Here is an 18,383-nt window from a genome sequence, read left to right on the forward strand (position 1 = left end):
CCTCTGACTTGTCCCAGTGTTCCCAGCAGCTCAGCCCCGTCCTGTCTTAGCAGGTGCTCTTCCTGTGTGTGGCCAATGAACAGGAGAATGAACCATTCTCCAGATAAATACATTAGGGGAGATACCAGAGGAAGGAAAAGAGACCAGAAATGACAGGAGCCTGCCTGAGAATTTATTATCTAGAGTACAAGCTGAAAAGCAGTGTTTTCATAATGCTGTGTTCCAGACCTATCCACAAGCACTGATAAAACACTAATGTAGCAGAAGTTCTTACCAGTTTTTTTGCCCACTCTGTCAAAGATTCTGTCACCATTTCACCCCTTGCTTTGCCTCTTGGGAGCACAGATTACTCAAGCCCCAAAGGACTACCCTAATCAGAATGCCCCTATTTTTCTTTCATCGAAACTCGCCTTCCTGTTCTGATTTCTTCCCTCAATATATGAACTCAGTTTTTGACATACTCCCGAGTGTCTCTGTCTCCCCACACACACCAGAGGCCACCTTTCCTGTTTTCCCTAAACTGAATTGTTTTGTCAAATTTCTCTCTGTGGGAATTTGTAAATTATAAATTTTTAATTGTTATTATAATGTTTAAATTAGGGTCAATCTCCATATTAATTTATTGCAGTGGCTGGGCTAGGTCTTTTTTTATTTTATTTTTTTATTTTTCTATATGCTTTATTTTGTTATTTTTATTTTTTATTAAATCGTAACTGTACATTTGTGGGGTACAGTGTGCTCATTTGATATGCAATGTGGAATGCTTACATCAAACTGCTTAACATAACCATCACTTCACTTACTTATGTGTTGTGGTCAGACATTATACTCTACTCTTAATGGATTACATTTTCTTTCATTTTTTATGAAATGTGATTATGGCTAACATGCCAGTATTTCAAGGGTAATGATAGTTTCATTTAAAATTATGACATGGAGGCCTGGGGAAGGATGGAGTTCAGGTGCAGACTAAGGTAGGTATTTGGGAAAATTTTTTCTTAATTTCTCCTAATGAGTAGATTTGCATTTTTTAAAACCCCTGTTTAAATGTATTCCCTGAAAGACGTGTGTATACTCTGCAGGTGAGAAGGAGTTATAAATATGGCCATGATCTCCAGCCGCCCATCCATCCTCTGGTTAGATGCTATCATTGAATTGTTCAATATTGTTTCTTATTTTGTTTAACAAAGCAGTTGTGTTTTGTGTTAATTTAATTATTTACAAAGGGCAACATGAAATTTCCCTAAACTGGGCACACAGCTAAAAATAATAAATCCACTCCTATTCAGCGCCGTCTTCCTTCTCTAGAGCTCCGTTAGCCTTTTCTGAAGGGGACTTGAGTGGACGATGGCTGGTAGCCACTCACAAGGCTACTTCTCTCTCACTGGAAACCATTTCACCTTTAAAGTCCTTTGTGAAAAAGGTGTTAAGTTGGTGTGGATCGACTGTTTTGGAGTAAGCTTAAAATGGCTTAACAGGGCCTAGTCCATCTGCTTCAATTCAATTTCAGGGCTGTTCAAAGGAATTATTATGCTAAAGGGCTTAAATAGCACCACCTCCCTAGCCTACTGAAAAAGAGAGTGTGCTGCCTTTCAGCCCCCATGGAGGTCCCCCCACATCTGAGCCAGCCCATGGACCTGAATGTATACTTTCTCCCTGGAGGTCCCCTCACATCATCTGAGCCAGCCAGTGGACCTGAACGTATACTCTCCCTGGAGGTCCCCCCACATCTGAGCCAGCCAGTGCACTTGAACATATACTCTGCCATGTACGTTGACTTAGATAGTTCTTACAAAGTATTATTTCCATGATCCTAGGGATTAAAAACTGAGTGTGTATATATATTTATATATTAATATATATTATAAATCATATATAATATATAATTTTAAAATAACATAATAAATATAGATTTATATATAAATTGAACTGGTTAGATGTCTTTAATAGTAGCTCTGGGTGGAGAGGAGATATTTAGGAAGAAAGATGGTTCCATATTTTCTTTCATTTGCCTATAAACAAAAGTTGGGCACAAAGGAGCAAACCCCATTGAGGAATTTAGAAACAAGGTTGAAGTGAGAGAGAACTAATGCAGGGTGAGCTGAGACTTTACTCTTGTCTTTATTTCTTTTATATGCGCGTCTCACTCTTTTCAGCTGTTAATTTTGAATTTGAACAAGGTAGTCTGCTTTCATGCGCATTTTCTTTCCTTCTGTTTTTGCCAAAGCCTGATAAATTGTATCTTTACATTTCCTGGGGGGCTGGGGGAGATGGGTGTGATTCAAAGATAGAACATTGGTTATTTTACTTCATTAAGTCTTTATTGAACATCTATCTTGCATAAGATCCTGTGTGGGAAATGCCGAAAGACAAACCTTCATTCTTGCCCTGCAGGAAATTAAAATCTGGTAGGGGAGATAAGATGCAGGCTGGTCTAAGACAAGGTGAAAAGAAATTTTAAAAGTAAGGGCCAAATGAGAGAAGTGAGGATTCAGAAATGCCGTTTGGAGAGTTCTTAAAACTAACATAGGATTTTGGTAAGCAGAGAGGTCGGGGCGGGAGCCATGTGTGGCCCAGGTGAGAGGATTAATGCAGGCTTTGCTATGGAAGTGGGAAGACACAGGTACACTCTGGAAATGGCAAACATTCTATTTTGTCTACAGCATAGAACACCTGCCAGGAAGCAGGGGAAGGAAGGGTCATTTTTAGGAGGCTTTTGAAAACCAGGGTGAGAAACTTGGAGGGAATTATAAAGGGTGTGGATAGATTCCCAGTTGTACGTTTGAAAGAAGAATTTGACAGGTGTATGGGCACGTGGCGGGGCGAGGCACAGAAAGAGACTGATGTTTTTATCAATGGCGGGGGGAGTAAGGTGGTGCCGATTAACAGGCAAGTGAAAACACACCATGGATAGATTCAGCTGGACTTGGCAAAGGAAGGAAACCCTGCTGAACCTCAAAATGCTGCCCAGTTAAAAAGGACCAGGACTGGGATCCCCACTACATCCAGCGTATACAAAACCCGACTTTAATTATTCTCCACTGGAGAGTAGATGTGGCGTGCTGAAAACTGAAGCCAGATTTCATGAACGCATAGAGTGGTGAGTTTCAGCCAGTGTGCCGCCAACTTTTTTAAAGATCATTAATTATTTACAAAAGAAATTCAAAACACAGTAAGTATTTTTTTTATTCTTTTTTATTTGATCAACATAATTTAAATGTGCTGTGAAAGTGTAACTATAGGTTCAAATGTGCCATAAAATAAAAAAGATTAAAAAACACTCAAGTGTGGAGAGAGTGGTGAGGCAGTGGAAGGAGACGTCTGTCCTTTCAAGAGATTCTCAGTTAAGCAGGGGAAGAAGTAAATGATTCATGGCTCTGAGAAGGAATGAGGAAAAGGGTTGTGGGAACTGACGTTGCTGCCCTTGGTGTGCTGATCATGTCATCACACCTGTGTTTATTACAAAGTCCTTGGTCCTCAAACTCGAGGGTGCGTCAGAATCCCCTGGGGAGCTGATTAGAGCAGATTGCTGACTTTACCCCCAGAGTTTCTGGAGGCCTGTGATTGGGGCCTCAGAATTTCATTTTTAAGAAATTCCCCTGGGCTATAGTTGTGATTCATCTTTCATATGAAAGTGTAAGTGATTATAAATTGATTTCATAATAGTACTGAGTACATTAGATACTTTTTCTTCCATTCTTGAGATACTTTACTAAGAAGAACATGTTCCAGCTCCATCCATGTAAACATAAAAGAGTTAAAGTCTCCATCTTTATTTAAGGCTGCATTACATTCCATGGTGTACATATACCACAATTTGTTAATCCATTCATGGGTCCATGGGCACTTGGACTTCTTCCATGACTTGGCAATTATGAATTGAGCTGCAATGAATAATCTGGTGCAAAAAACTTTGTTGCAAAGTGATTTTTGGTCTTTTGGATATACAGGTGAAAGCTATGTTAATTAGTTGGCTGTGAGCACTCCAATTTGTACAAAAAATCAACACATTGAATCCCACAAAGGCATAAATGTATTCATGATCTATATATATATATGACTTAATAAAAGGGGGGAAAAAAAGAAATTCTCAGTGATGCTGCCGCTGAAGGATCATACTTTGAGGAACAAGGTTAAAACATTTACAAATGGGGCGGTGCCTGTGGCTCAAAGAAAGGAGTAGTGCTCCAGCCCCATACGCTGGAGGTGGCAGGTTCAAACCCAGCCCTGGCCAAAAACTGCCAAAAAAAAAAAAAAAAAAAAAGTTTTACAAATGAATTGACAGAGGTAGTGTCAACTAATTATGTATATATGATTGAAGTAGAAATTCAGGAAGTTCCCTTTGCTGATGGGTCAGTAGATGTTAATGGTTTGGCCAAGCATGCCATGGTTTAGTTTCACCTTACGGCCATGTTACATAAGAGGCTCTTCCTGTGAGATGTCAGTTTGTACCACAGTGAGGCTTTTGCCTTAAAATTGTCATTGGAAGCAAAGGTCTAGTGAATAAATTAATAGTTTAATGTTGGTATCTCCTTTGGCCAGGTCAAATCCATGGTCTCAGCTATACTTTTATCCATTTTTTAAATTTATTTATTTATTTTTGATGTGGATATGTAGAAAAGGGAACCCTTGTATACTTTTTTTTTAATTACAATTTTTTTTTATTTTGGGGATTCATTGAGGGTACAAAGAATCATTTTATACTGATTGCATTTGTTAGGTAGTCCCCCTTATAATTGAGCCCCACCCCCAAGAGGTGTGTCACACACTGTGACCCCATCCCCCTCCCTCCTTCCCTCTCTGCTCTCCCTTTCCCCTCCCCCCACCATGTACCAGCATCAGTTGTCCTCATATCAGAATTGAGTACATTGGATTCTTGCTTCTCCATTTGTGTGATGCTTTACTAAGAAGAATGTGTTCTGGGTGGGGCCTTGGTGTGTGTCACACTTTATGGGGGCAAGACATGATTGCAAGAGGGACTTTACCTAACAATTGCAATCAGTGTGACCTGGCTTATTGTACCCTCAATGAATCCCCAACAATAAAAAAAAAAAAAAAAATTATTTTTGAAAGAAGTTCAAAGCATTGTAAAAAAAAAAAAAAAAGAAGAATGTGTTCTACCTCCATCCAGGTTAATACAAAAGATATAATGACCTAAAATTGCCCTTCAACACTGCCTCCCAGAGAGGGGCTGAAGCCCACGACCTTGTACTCTGGACACTGGCAGGGCCCACTATCTTTCTGGACAACTCATCTGCCTCTTGTTATCTACTTAGGGAGTGACTTGACTGCTCAGGCAAGGCACCCCAGGGACTCTTGGTAGTGGCCTTAGAGCACTTTGATGGGTTGGTGAGTGACAGGCTCCTCTGAGAGAAGCCGGTGTCACCTACCTCTGTGTGTGGGCGCCACTGAGTTTGGGGGGAAGAGGAGGCATTGATTGAGGGACACCAAAGGTACTCTAACAGAATGTTTTCATTTCAACAACAGGAAACCCATTACAACAAAGCTGTTAGCTGGTATCCTTCTAAGTGAAAATGAGTTACATCTGAGGTGTTTGTTTAAGGTCTGGCTCCTCCATGATTACTGTCAGACTAATTAGGCTGTTTGGAAACTGTAGCAGGTGTGTTTGGATGGAATGGGGAAGAGGTGGACGAGTTTCGCTTTTAAAACAATGAGCTGTGAAATTGCCATACCTCAGGCTATTATGACACTTCTGCCACAATTTACTGTCACTCCTCTTCACCAGGCAAAATTAATCCTCCAAGGCTCACCTCTGCAACTCCTATATGCTGGAATCAGAATACAGGCTCTGTTATTTTTAGACCAAGAAAGCTAAAGTCTCATCAGAGGACCTGTCATTGCCTCTTGCTTTGTCTAAACCTCGGTTAGAACCGGGTCAGAGGAGGCCAGTGGTTAAAAATAACTGGATTGCTGATTCTGTCACAGCGTAATACTGGCCGTGGTATTTGTTTTCATTGTTCTGAGGATTGGCTATTTAGAAACCAGTTACAAAAGAAAAACAAGGAGGAATTATATGATTGATCTGTATCCTTGGTCAGTGTTCAAGTCTAGATTGGTACAAAATCACATACTTTTTATGTGCTATCTGCTGATTTTCAACGTCACCAGAATTCTGTATTGCTCTCTGTATACTAAGACGGGTCTACCCTCAAGTTTGTAGAATCTAGGCACTTCCTTTCTTCATTTCTATGTTATGGTTTTGTATTTCAAAAGTGAGGTAAAATCTTCTCTAAAGAAGACAGATGAATGGCTAACAAACATATGAAAAAGTGCTCATGGTCCCTAATCATCAGAGAAATGCAAATCAGAACTACTCTGAGATATCACCTAACCCCAGTGAGAATGGCCCACATCACCAAGTCTCAAAGCTGCAGATGCTGGCGTGGATGTGGAGAGAAGGAAACACTTTTACACTGCTGGTGGGACTGCAAACTTAATACAACCTTTTTGGAAGAAAGTATGGAGAATCTTCAAAAAACTCAAATTAGACCTCTCATTTGATCCTGCAATCCCATTACTAGGCATGTACCCAGAGGAAAAAAAATTCTTTTATCATAAGGACATTTGCACTAAACTGTTTATTGCAGCTCAATTTACAATCACCAAAATGTGGAAACAGCCTAAATGCCCACCAACCCAGGAACAGATTAACAAGCTGTAGTATATGTATACCATGGAATACTATTCAGCCATTAAAAAAGATGGAGACTTTACATCTTTTGTATTAACCTGGATGGGGGTGGAACACATTCTTCTCCGTAAAACATCACAAGAAGATGGAGAAGCAAGAATCCAGTGTACTCAATTCTAACGTGATGCAGTAGATGAGCTAATACAAGGGGTGGGGTAGGGGAATGAGGGCTGGGGAGAGGAGGGAATGGGGGCTCACAGTGTCTGGCACACCTCCTGGGGGCAGGACACAATTATAACATGCAATCAGTGTAACCTAATTCTTTGTACCCTCCATGAATCCCAAACAATAAGAAAAAAGCAACACAAAAATAAAGCAAATTTTTAAAAAGTTAAAAAAAAAAAAGAGTGAAGTAAGTAGGGTTAGGGGTAGAAACATGTCCTCATTTCTAGGAGGCTACCAGTGATTCAGATGCTGCAGGTCCGGGGACGGAGTGTTGAGTAGCAAAGTTCTGTGACACTTTCAAAGAAATGTTTAATTAGGATTTTACCCAGTGTAGGATAGAAAGCTAATTTACACTTTGATTATTCCAGGCCACTTAAAGCCTTCAGAATAAATATTAAACACTCATCAGATTGACAAAATTCAAGTGGCAGCAATTTGTGTTTCTTTGGGTTTACAGTCGGTGAAGCTTCATACATTGCTGGTAGAGTGGAGATTGCTGTAGACTCTTAAGATGGGTAATCTGGTTCTGTCTGATAAAAGTACAAACTCACATATCCTGGGGCCAGCAATGCTCTCTTGGACATTCTCTCTCATAGGATACAATCTTGTATGCACATTTCATTGTTGTTTATGGTGGTAGAAAAAAAATGGAAGTCAGAATTTCCATCAGGAGGAGGACAGTTGAACACAGTATGATCCAGCTATTGTGTTGTGTCACAGCTGGACAAGGACAGTTCTGTGCGTGGCTTAGCCAGTTTAAATGATAACACAATTTGGCTTCACTAATTGACCAAAGTATATAAAAGGGCCTGTTGGAAACTTCAGACTTCTCTGTATACTAATGTGTATCCTGAGCTTCAAAACTCTGTGACCTGGGTGAGTGAGAAGGCATTCTCAAGAGTGCCCAGCAGCCCTGATGCTTTTTGAGCTTTCATTTTTCTCTTATTTCATATCCTTTCTCTTGATTAAAGCCTTTTGTTAATATATCCTATGTTGTGCTGTGAGTCTGCTCAGTTATCCAACCCGTTGTAATTGGTATATCCATACACCGGAGTATTTTCCAAAAAACAATAAAATCTCTATGCTTTGTCCTTAAAATATTTATAGTATATTATGTGGAAAACCAAGTTGCAGAGAAATTTTAAGGGAAAAAGTTAAAAAAAAAAAAAAAAAAGGCAAGTATGCCCTGTTTCCCTAGAGAAAGGCTTACGAGGACACACCAGTTCTTACACCTGGCGGTGAGAAATTAGCATTGAGAACAGGACAGAATGTCGGTTTTCACTTAGTCCAGCTGTTCGTCTTGCTGGAAACATGTATTGATTTTGTCATTTGATAGAAAACATTGTTGACTGAATAGTAAAAGTATTTTAGATTTGTAAATTTTTGCAGCAGGATATATTTTCCAGTGTTCCTCTTCAATAATGAATTGAGAGTAAAATGTTCAAATTTTATATATTCTCTGAAGATTTATCGCTCTTAACTATGGAATTTAGGAATTGCGAGTAATCCCAGCACTTGGGAGGCCAAAGCGGGTGGATTGCCTGAGTTCACAGGTTCAAGACTAGCCTGAGCCAGAGTGAGACCTCATCTCTAAAAATAGCCAGGCTTTGTGGCTCATACCTGTAATCCTGGCACTCTGGGAGGGCAAGGCAGGAGCATTGCTTGGGCTCAAGAGTCTGAGACCAGTCTGAGCAAGAGTGAGACCCTGTCTCTACTAAAAATAGAAAAATCAGCTGGGCATGGTGGTATGTACCTGTAGTCCCAGCTACTTGGGAGGCTGAGGCAAGAGGATCACTTGAACCCAAGAGTTTGAGGGTGCTGTGAGCTATGAAGCCACGGCACTCTACTAACAGCAACCAAGGGAGACTCTGTCTCAAAAAAAAAAAAGAAAGAAAGAAAAGAAATAATGAATCGAGAGGAACCTTTGGGTGGCAAGTAGGAGGATGTTCTGTTTGGGTAGAGAGAGATGAGCAAAAGGCCCATTGGGAAAAGGAGGTAAACAGGTTTCAATGTGGAGAGACGAGTGATCAGAGCAAGGCTGAGGGGAAAGAAGAAGGGGCAGAAGATGGAGAAGGGAGGCAGATTTGAGGACCATTTTCAGGGGTTTTCCACGAAGGTGCCACTGGCTTCTACTGCCCTCGTGGAGTGAAGACTCCCTGGCACGGTCTGTGGCCCTGAGGAGCCTGTTGTGATGCTTCTGCGGTGTTCAATGGAACCCAGTAGAATGGGTCAGGGGTATTTTTAGATGTGAACTAACAAACATCTGCTCAGTGGCAGCGTTTCAAGGAGGGTGAGTTTAAATTACAGAGCTGGGGGTTGGGGAGCTGAGCTGCCATCAGAGAACAGTCTGTGTTCATGTGGCCTTTCCAACTGCTCATGCTAAACATCATTTTAGTAACTTACAATACTGAGAAGTCTATTTTAAGCAAATGTTTAAATAGTTTCTTGGCCTCTTTTATATAGTTTTTTTTTATTCAGTTATAATTCACCATACAATAAAATTTGCCCTGTTAAAGTATATAGCATGGTGGTTTTTAGTGTGTTCACAAGGTCATCACCATAACCTAATTCCAGAACATTTTCATCACTCCAAAGAGAAACCCCAGACACATAAGCTGTCTCTATTCCTTTCTTCCTTAAGCCCCTAGCGACCACTAATCTCCATTCTGTTTCTATGGATTTAACTATTCTAGACATTTTATATAAATGGGATCACACAACATGTGGTCTTTTGTGTCTCACTTCCTTCAAGGTTATATCTTCAAGGTTCAAGGTAATATCTTCAAGGTATATCTTCAAGGTTCACCATGTTGGTGGATCAGTACACCATTCTTTTTTATGGCTGAATAACATTCCATTGAATGGATATACCACATGTAGTTTATCCAGTCATCATTAGATAGACATTTGGATTGTTTCTGTTCTTTGGCTATTACAAATAATGCTGCAGTAAACATTCATGTTCAGGATTTGTGTGAACGTATGTTTTCAGTTCCCTCAGGGATATTTATACCTAGTGGTGGAATTTCTAGATCTTGTGATTAACTTTTTGAGGAACTGCCAAAGTATTTTTCTATACAGCTATTCATTAAATATTATGTGTGTCATGTTTTTAACATGAGATCCAGTACTAGGATTGTATCTTTAGTAAATCTACAGAACTATGGTTTCGTATGATCCTAGAACACACAGGAATATTAGTAGACCCAGTATTCAGGCCAGCATGTGCTTACCGAGCACTTTTGTGTCTCTGTGTCACATCACTGTCATTGTAACAAAGGGACTCAGAAGGTTCCTATTGTCATGAATCTTACATCTGGAGAATGAGACAGCCCTCAAATAATCTGCTGTCAACTAAATATACGGTAATACTATCATAAATGCTTTGAAGGAAAAGTGCAGGAATCTCAATTAGACTTTGGGGTAATGGTGAGGGACGGGGAGCCAACACGATATCCCCTGAGAAAGTGGTGTTAAAGCTAAGATCTGGAAGATGTGAAGTTAACTAGGTGAGGATGGAGGAAAAGAGTGTTCCTGGCATAGAAACATGTGCAAAAGATTTGAGGTAAGGGAGAGTGTGGTGCTTTCCCACAGAGGGCATAGGGAGGTTGTGGAGGGGATGGCAGGAGGTGATTTTGGGTCATGGGCAGGACCTGCTACATGAAAGGCCTTGTGGATATTTGGGCTTATCTTACGAATCTAGGGGAGCCAATTGAAGAGTTCTAAGCAAGGGGTGACCTGTTCATGTGTATGTGGATTGAAAATAATACATAATTATTATATGTCAGTAAAATCATCACACACAGTCATTATAGCTACACTGTAGAGACTAAATTTGAAAAAGAACAAGACCAAATGCACGAAACTAGTGGTGAGGCTAAATGTACACCTAACGCAGGAGATGTATTCACAGAGGCAAATGCAGACTCCACTAGGCACGGATGGTTGCTTCATCTGGTATTGATGGTGGAGGAGATTAAAAAATATTTGCAGAATTTGCAGAATGATCATAAAACCAATCATTTTTAGTAGTAAAGATTATTCCACATTTTTGGAAGACTTTTTTCTATAATAGCAAAAGACTTTTAAAACAGAAAAACAATTAAGCGCTACAAGCATAATAAAACTGCCAAAAATCATAATATTCCATTATTAAGAAAGAGAAATTAAGTTGCTTAGGAAGTATTGCTATAAAAACAACAAAAGAGCAGTGAAGAAACTCTACCCAAACTAATAAAATGAGTTTAACAAAGTTACAGGATGGTAAGTTTGTTGTACAAAAGTTTAATGCATTTTGGGGAGAGGCGGAGCAAGATGGCAGCCAAGTAACAGCTTCCTTGCATCCGGGCACCGTGAGTCTGGGGAGATAGGACTCCAGGCATCTCTGGTTGGTGGGATCTGCCTATCATCACCCCTGAGAGGATACAGGGAGTCAGCGGGAGACTTCTGGACCCCAAGAGGAGGACTAAAACAGTGGAAAACTGGCAAGTGGTTGCGTGTGTTCAATCCGTCTAAACCCGCCCGCAACTGTAAGTTCAGTAGCAGTGAGACTGCAAACCAGAAAGGCCTTACCTGTGAACTGTTTTGGTTTGGTGTCTTTGGACTTGGCACTCAGCTGAACTGCCTTGGGGAGAGCCTGAGCGGGAGTGCGGAGAACTTTGGCCATTGTCTAGGGCCCCAATATGAGCCGCTGAGCCAGACAGAGCTGATGGTGTTTGGCTCTGGGTCACAGGCAGCCATTGTGAGCGATCTGCCCCGGCAAGCTCCACCCTCAGGGTCGCAGAGCTGGAATTGGGTGGGAGCTGGTAACCGAGCGACCAAGTACCCTCAGGGCGGGGTCTGAGCCACCTTGCAGCCCTAACCCTCGGGGGCAGAGGGAGACCAGTTTTGGCACACAGGGTAAGTGGATAGCCACTTCAGCAGTGATTCCAGCGACAAGCACTTCCCTGGGAAAGCTTCTGCTCAGCAAGTGAACAAGCTCAAAGTGCCTTTTAAGTGGGCTGAAGAGAGATTTAGGGTGTCTACCTGCTGGGGTTTGAGAAACTAGCAGCCACCAGTCGTATCAGAACTGTGATTAACATCTCATACCCCAGAGACCACTTGTTGCCCAGACAATATTCAATAACATATACATACTGTTTTGTTTTTGGCTGTGTTTTTTGTTTTTTTTTTTTTTTTGGTTTGGTTGGGTTTTTTTTGTTTGTTTATCTTGATCTTGTTGATTGTTGTTTTGTTTTTTAAGTTCAACCTGTTCCATACAGATCCTTTTTCTTTCTCAATTTTTCTAGTTTAATTATAATTTCCCATTGCTGCCTATTTCAATAATTAGAACTTCATTTTTGTTAGTGTTTCTACCGCTATTATTTGGTTTTTCCAGCCAATTTTATCCCGTAAAGTTTTCTGTTTGCTTGTTTTGGTTTGATTTATAGCATTTTTGTCTTTCCTCTCTACTTGGTGGAGGTGGGGTACTGTGTCTGATCAGGTTAGAAAAGAGCTGCTGACCTCAAGGGAACCACCCAACTGGGCACCCCCAGAAGGTGGTTTGTTTTTTAAGATTGTATCACAGTACCCTACTGTACACCTATATTGCTCTGTCTCCCTCTTTCTGTGCCTCTCTTCTTTTTGTCAATATTCCTTTTACCCACCCCCTCTCCTTTCTCTATTTTTCTTCTTATCACTCGGTCCTGCTTTCTTTCATCACCTTTTTTGCTCTTCAACCTTCACACCCTTCTGGTCCTGTAATCCTTAGTCCACAGGCACGAGAACTTAAAGAGCAAGAGGAAGTGAAAGGAAAATTAGGGCAAGGAAACAGATAAAATAAATCACTCATGAGGAAGAATCAGCAGAAAACTCCAGGCAACATGAAGAACCAGTCCAGAACAACCCCGCCAAGGGACCATGAGGTAGCTACTGCAGAGGATTCCACCTATACAGAAATGGTAGGAATGACAGAAAGGGAATTTAGAATACACATGTTGAAAACAATGAAAGAAATGATGGAAACAATGAAGGACACTGCTAATAAAGTGGAAAATAACCAAAAGGAAATTCAAAAACAGAATCAAATAAGAGATGAACGATATGAAGAATATAAAAAGGACATAGCAGAGCTGAAGGAAATGAAACAGTCAATCAGGGAACTTAAAGATGCAATGGAAAGTATCAGCAACAGGTTAGACCATGCAGAAGAAAGAATTTCAGAGGTAGAAGACAAAGTTTTTGAGATAACTCAGATAGTAAAAGAGGCAGAAAAGAAGAGAGAGAAAGCAGAACGTTCACTGTCAGAATTATGGGACTTTATGAAGCGTTCCAACATACGAGTTATAGGAATTCCAGAAGGGGAAGAAGAATGCCCCAGAGGAATAGAAGTCATACTAGAGAATATTATAAAAGAAAATTTCCCAAATATCACCAAACATTCTGACACCTGCTTTCAGAGGGATATCGGACCCCAGGTCGCCTCAACTCTAACCGAGCTTCTCCAAGACACATTGTAATGAACCTGTCCAAAGTCAAGACAAAAGAAAAGATTCAGCAAGCTGCCAGGAGTAAGCGCCAGTTGACCTACAGGGGCAAATCCATCAGAGTGACCGCAGACTTCTCTAATGAAACTTTCCAAGCAAGAAGACAATGGTCATCTACCTTTAATCTACTTAAACAGAACAATTGCCAGCCCAGAATTCTGTACCCTACTAAGCTAAGCTTCAAAATTGACGGAGAAATCAAATCATTTACGGATATACAAACATTGAGGAAAATTCTCCACAACAAGAACAGCTCTACAGGAAATACTTAAACCTGTTCTGCACACTGACCACCACAATGGATCAGCAACAAAGTAAGAACTCAGAAATCAAAGGACAGAATCTAACCTCCACACTGATGCAAAAGATAAAACTAAGCAATGGACTCTCACCAAATAAGACGAATAGAATACTACCACACTTATCAATTATCTCAATAAATGTTAATGGCTTGAATTCCCCACTGAAGAGACATAGATTGGTTGACTGGATTAAAAAACAGAAGCCATCCATCTGCTGTCTGCAAGAAACACACCTGGCTTCAAAAGACAAATTAAAGCTCCGAGTCAAGGGTTGGAAGACAATTTTTCAGGCAAATGGAATTCAGAAGAAAAGAGGATTTGCAATCTTATTTTCAAATACATGTGGATTTAAAGCAACTAAAGTCAAAAAAGACAAAGATGGTCACTTTATATTGGTCAAGGGAAAAATACAGCAAGATGACATTTCAATTCTAAATATCTATGCACCCAATTTAAATGCTCCCAGATTCTTGAAACAGACCTTACTCAGTCTGAGCAATATGATATCTGATAATACCATAATAACAGGGGACCTTAACACTCCTCTTACAGAGCTGGACAGATCGCTAAACAGAAATTAAACAAGGATATAAGAGATTTAAATGAGACCCTAGAACAACTGTGCTTGATAGACACATATAGAACACTCCATCCCAAAGATAAAGAATATACATTCTTCTCATCACCCCATGGAACATTCTCCAAAATTGATCATATCCTGGGACACAAAACAAATATCAACATAATCAAAAGAATTGAAATTTTACCTTGTATCTTCTCAGACCATAAGGCACTAAAGGTGGAACTCAACTCTAACAAAAATGCTCGACCCCACCCAAAGGCATGGAAATTAAACAATCTTCTCTTGAATAACAGATGGGTGCAGGAAGAAATAAAACAGGAAATCATTAACTTCCTTGAGCATAACAACAATGAAGACACAAGCTACCAAAACCTGTGGGATACTGCAAAAGCAGTTTTGAGAGGAAAATTCATCGCTTTAGATGCCTACATTCAAAAAACAGAAGAGAGCACATCAACAATCTCACAAGCGATCTTATGGAATTGGAAAAAGAAGAACAATCTAAGCCTAAACTCAGTAGAAGAAAAGAAATATCCAAAATCAAATCAGAGATCAATGAAATTGAAAACAAAAGAATCATTCAGAAAATTAATGAAACAAGGAGTTGGTTTTTTGAAAAAATAAATAAAATAGATAAACCATTGGCCAGACTAACGGAGGAATAGAAAAGTGAAATCTCTAGTAACCTCAATCAGAAATGATAAAGGGGAAATAACAACTGATCCCACAGAGATACAAGAGATCATCTCTGAATACTACCAGAAACTCTATGCCCAGAAATTTGACAATGTGAAAAAAATGGATCAATATTTGGAATCACACCCTCTCCCTAGACTCAGCCAGGAAGAAATAGAGCTCCTGAACAGACCAATTTCAAGCACTGAGATCAAAGAAACAATAAAAAATCTTCCAACCAAAAAATGCCCAGGTCCAGTGGCTTTGCTCCAGAATTCTATCAAACCTTCAAGGAAGAGCTTATTCCTGTACTGCAGAAATTATTCCAAAAAACTGAGGAAGAAGGAATCTTCCCCAACACATTCTATGAAGCAAACATCACCCTGATACCAAAACCAGGAAAAGACCCAAACAAAAAGGAGAATTTCAGACCAATCTCACTCATGAATATAGACGCAAAAATTCTCAACAAAATCCTAGCCAATAGATTACAGCTTATCATCAAAAAAGTCATTCATCATGATCAAGTAGGCTTCATCCCAGGGATGCAAGGCTGGTTTAACATACGCAAGTCTATAAACGTTATCCACCATATTAACAGAGGCAAAAATAAAGATCACATGATCCTCTCAATAGATGCAGAAAAAGCATTTGATAAAATCCAGCATCCTTTTCTAATTAGAACACTGAAGAGTATAGGCATAGGTGGCACATTTCTAAAACAGATTGAAGCTATCTATGACAAACCCACAGCCAATATTTTACTGAATGGAGTAAAACTCAAAGCTTTTCCTCTTAGAACTGGAACCAAACAAGGTTGTCCTCTGTCACCTTTACTATTCAACTTAGTGCTGGAAGTTCTAGCCAATACAATTAGGCAAGACAAGGAAATAAAGAGAATCCAAATGGGAGCAGAGGAGGTCAAACTCTCCCTCTTTGCTGACGACATGATCTTATACTTAGAGAACCCCAAAGACTCAACCACAAGAATCCTAGAAGTCATCAAAAAATAAAGTAATGTTTCAGGATATAAAATGAATGTCCACAAGTCAGTAGCCTTTGTGTACACCAATAACAGTCAAGATGAGAAGCTAATTAAGGACACAACTCCCTTCACCATAGTTTCAAAGAAAATGAAATACCTAGGAGTATACCTAACGAAGGAAGTGAAGGACCTCTATAAAGAAAACTATGAAATCCTCAGAAAGGAAATAGCAGAGGATATTAACAAATGGAAGAACATACCATGCTCATGGATGGGAAGAATCAACATTGTGAAAATGTCTATACTTCCCAAAGCAATCTACCTATTCAGTGCCATTCCTATCAAAATACCAACATCGTACTTTCAAGATTTGGAGAAAATGATTCTGCGTTTTGTAAGGAACTGGAAAAAACCCCGTATAGCTAAGGCAGTTCTCTGTAACAGAAATAAAGCTGGGGGCATCAGCATACCAGATTTTAGTCTGTACTACAAAGCCATAGTGGTCAAGACAGCATGGTACGGCACAAAAACAGAGACGTAGACACTTGGAATCAAATTGAAAACCAAGAAATGAAACTAACATTTTACAACCACCTAATCCTTGATAAACCAAACAAGAACATACCTTGGGGGAAAAACTCCCTATTCAATAAATGGTGTTGGGAGAACTGGATGTCTACATGTAAAAGACTGAAACTGGACCCACACCTTTCCCCACTCACAAAAACTAATTCAAGATGGATAAAGGACTTAAATTTAAGGCATGAAACAATAAAAACCCTCCAAGAAAGCATAGGAAAAACACTGGAAGATATTGGCCTGGGGAAAGACTTCATGAAGAAGACTGCCATGGCAATTGCAACAACAACAAAAATAAACAAATGGGACTTCATTAAACTGAAAAGCTTCTGTACAGCTAAGGAGACAATAACCAAAGCAAAGAGACAACCTACACAATGGGAAAGGATATTTGCATATTTTCAATCAGACAAAAGCTTGATAACTAGGATCTATAGAGAACTCAAATTAATCCACATAAAAAAAGCCAACAATCCCTTATATCAATGGGCAAGAGACATGAATAGAACTTTCTCTAAAGACGACAGATGAATGGCTTACAAACACATGAAAAAATGTTCATCATCTCTATATATTAGAGAAATGCAAATCAAAACAACCCTGAGATATCATCTAACCCCAGTGAGAATGGCCCACATCACAAAATCTCAACACTGCGGATGCTGGCGTGGCTGTGGAGAGAAGGGAACACTTTTACACTGCTGGTGGGACTGCAAACTAGTACAACCTTTCTGGAAGGAAGTATGGAGAAACCTCAAAGCACTCAAGCTAGACCTCCCATTTGATCCTGCAATCCCATTACTGGGCATCTACCCAGAAGGAAAGAAATCCTTTTATCACAAGGACACTTGTACTAGACTGTTTATTGCAGCTCAATTTACAATCGCCAAAATGTAGAAACAGCCTAAATGCCCACCAACCCAGGAATGGATTAACAAGCTGTGGTACATGTATACCATGGAATACTATTCAGCCATTAAAAAAAATGGAGACTTTACATCCTTCGTATTAACCTGGATGGACGTGGAAGACATTATTCTTAGTAAAGCATCACAAGAATGGAGAAGCATGAATCCTATGTACTCAATTTTGATATGAGGACAATTAATGACAATTATGGTTATGGGGGGTGGACAGAAAGAGGGAAGGAGGGAGGTGGGTGGGGTCTTGGTGTGTGTCACACTTTATGGGGGCAAGACATGATTGCAAGAGGGACCTTACCTAACAATTGCAATTAGTGTAACCTGGCTTATTGTACCCTCAATGAATCCCCAACAATATAAAGAAGGAAAAAAAAAAAAGTTTAATGCATTTCTATATATCACCAATGACTGATTGTAAATGAAATAGAGACATGATTGCAAGAGGGACTTTACCTAACAATTGCAATCAGTGTAACTGGCTTATTGTACCCTCAATGAGTCCCCAACAATAAAAAAAAAAAAAAGAAGAATGAAATAGAAGATACCACTTGTAATAGTAAGAAAAAACATCAAATATCAAGAAATAAATCTAATGAAAGACCCACTCACTGCAAACAAAACATGCTTGAGAAAAATTAATGGATATGTAAATAAATGGAAAGATATTGCTTGTTCATGAGTTTAAAAGATTTGAGACCCAAATCAAATTCTAAGAGTTTAATTTTATTGTAAGAATTGATAGCTTGACTCTAAACTTTATATGGAAATACGAAAACTTAGAATAACCGAACGAAGTTCGAGAACTACCTCCTAATTCCAAGACTTGCCATGAAGTTGCAAAATCGATATGATTTGTAACGGTGGGAAGACACACAAATTGATGAATAGAATAAATGCAGAGTTTGGAAATCAACCCATCATAGTGCTGTGTCGAT

General features: G+C 39.6%; 1 protein-coding gene across 6 annotated transcripts in view; it reads left to right on the plus strand.

Annotated features, from left to right (window-relative positions):
- ATP8A1 (ATPase phospholipid transporting 8A1) overlaps positions 1–18,383 on the plus strand; it is a 274,837-nt gene that overhangs the window by 49,916 nt on the left and 206,538 nt on the right. The window lies entirely within an intron of this gene.

Source organism: Nycticebus coucang, chromosome 23 (genome assembly GCF_027406575.1).
Source record: "Nycticebus coucang isolate mNycCou1 chromosome 23, mNycCou1.pri, whole genome shotgun sequence".
NCBI classification, from domain to species: Eukaryota; Metazoa; Chordata; class Mammalia; order Primates; family Lorisidae; genus Nycticebus; species Nycticebus coucang.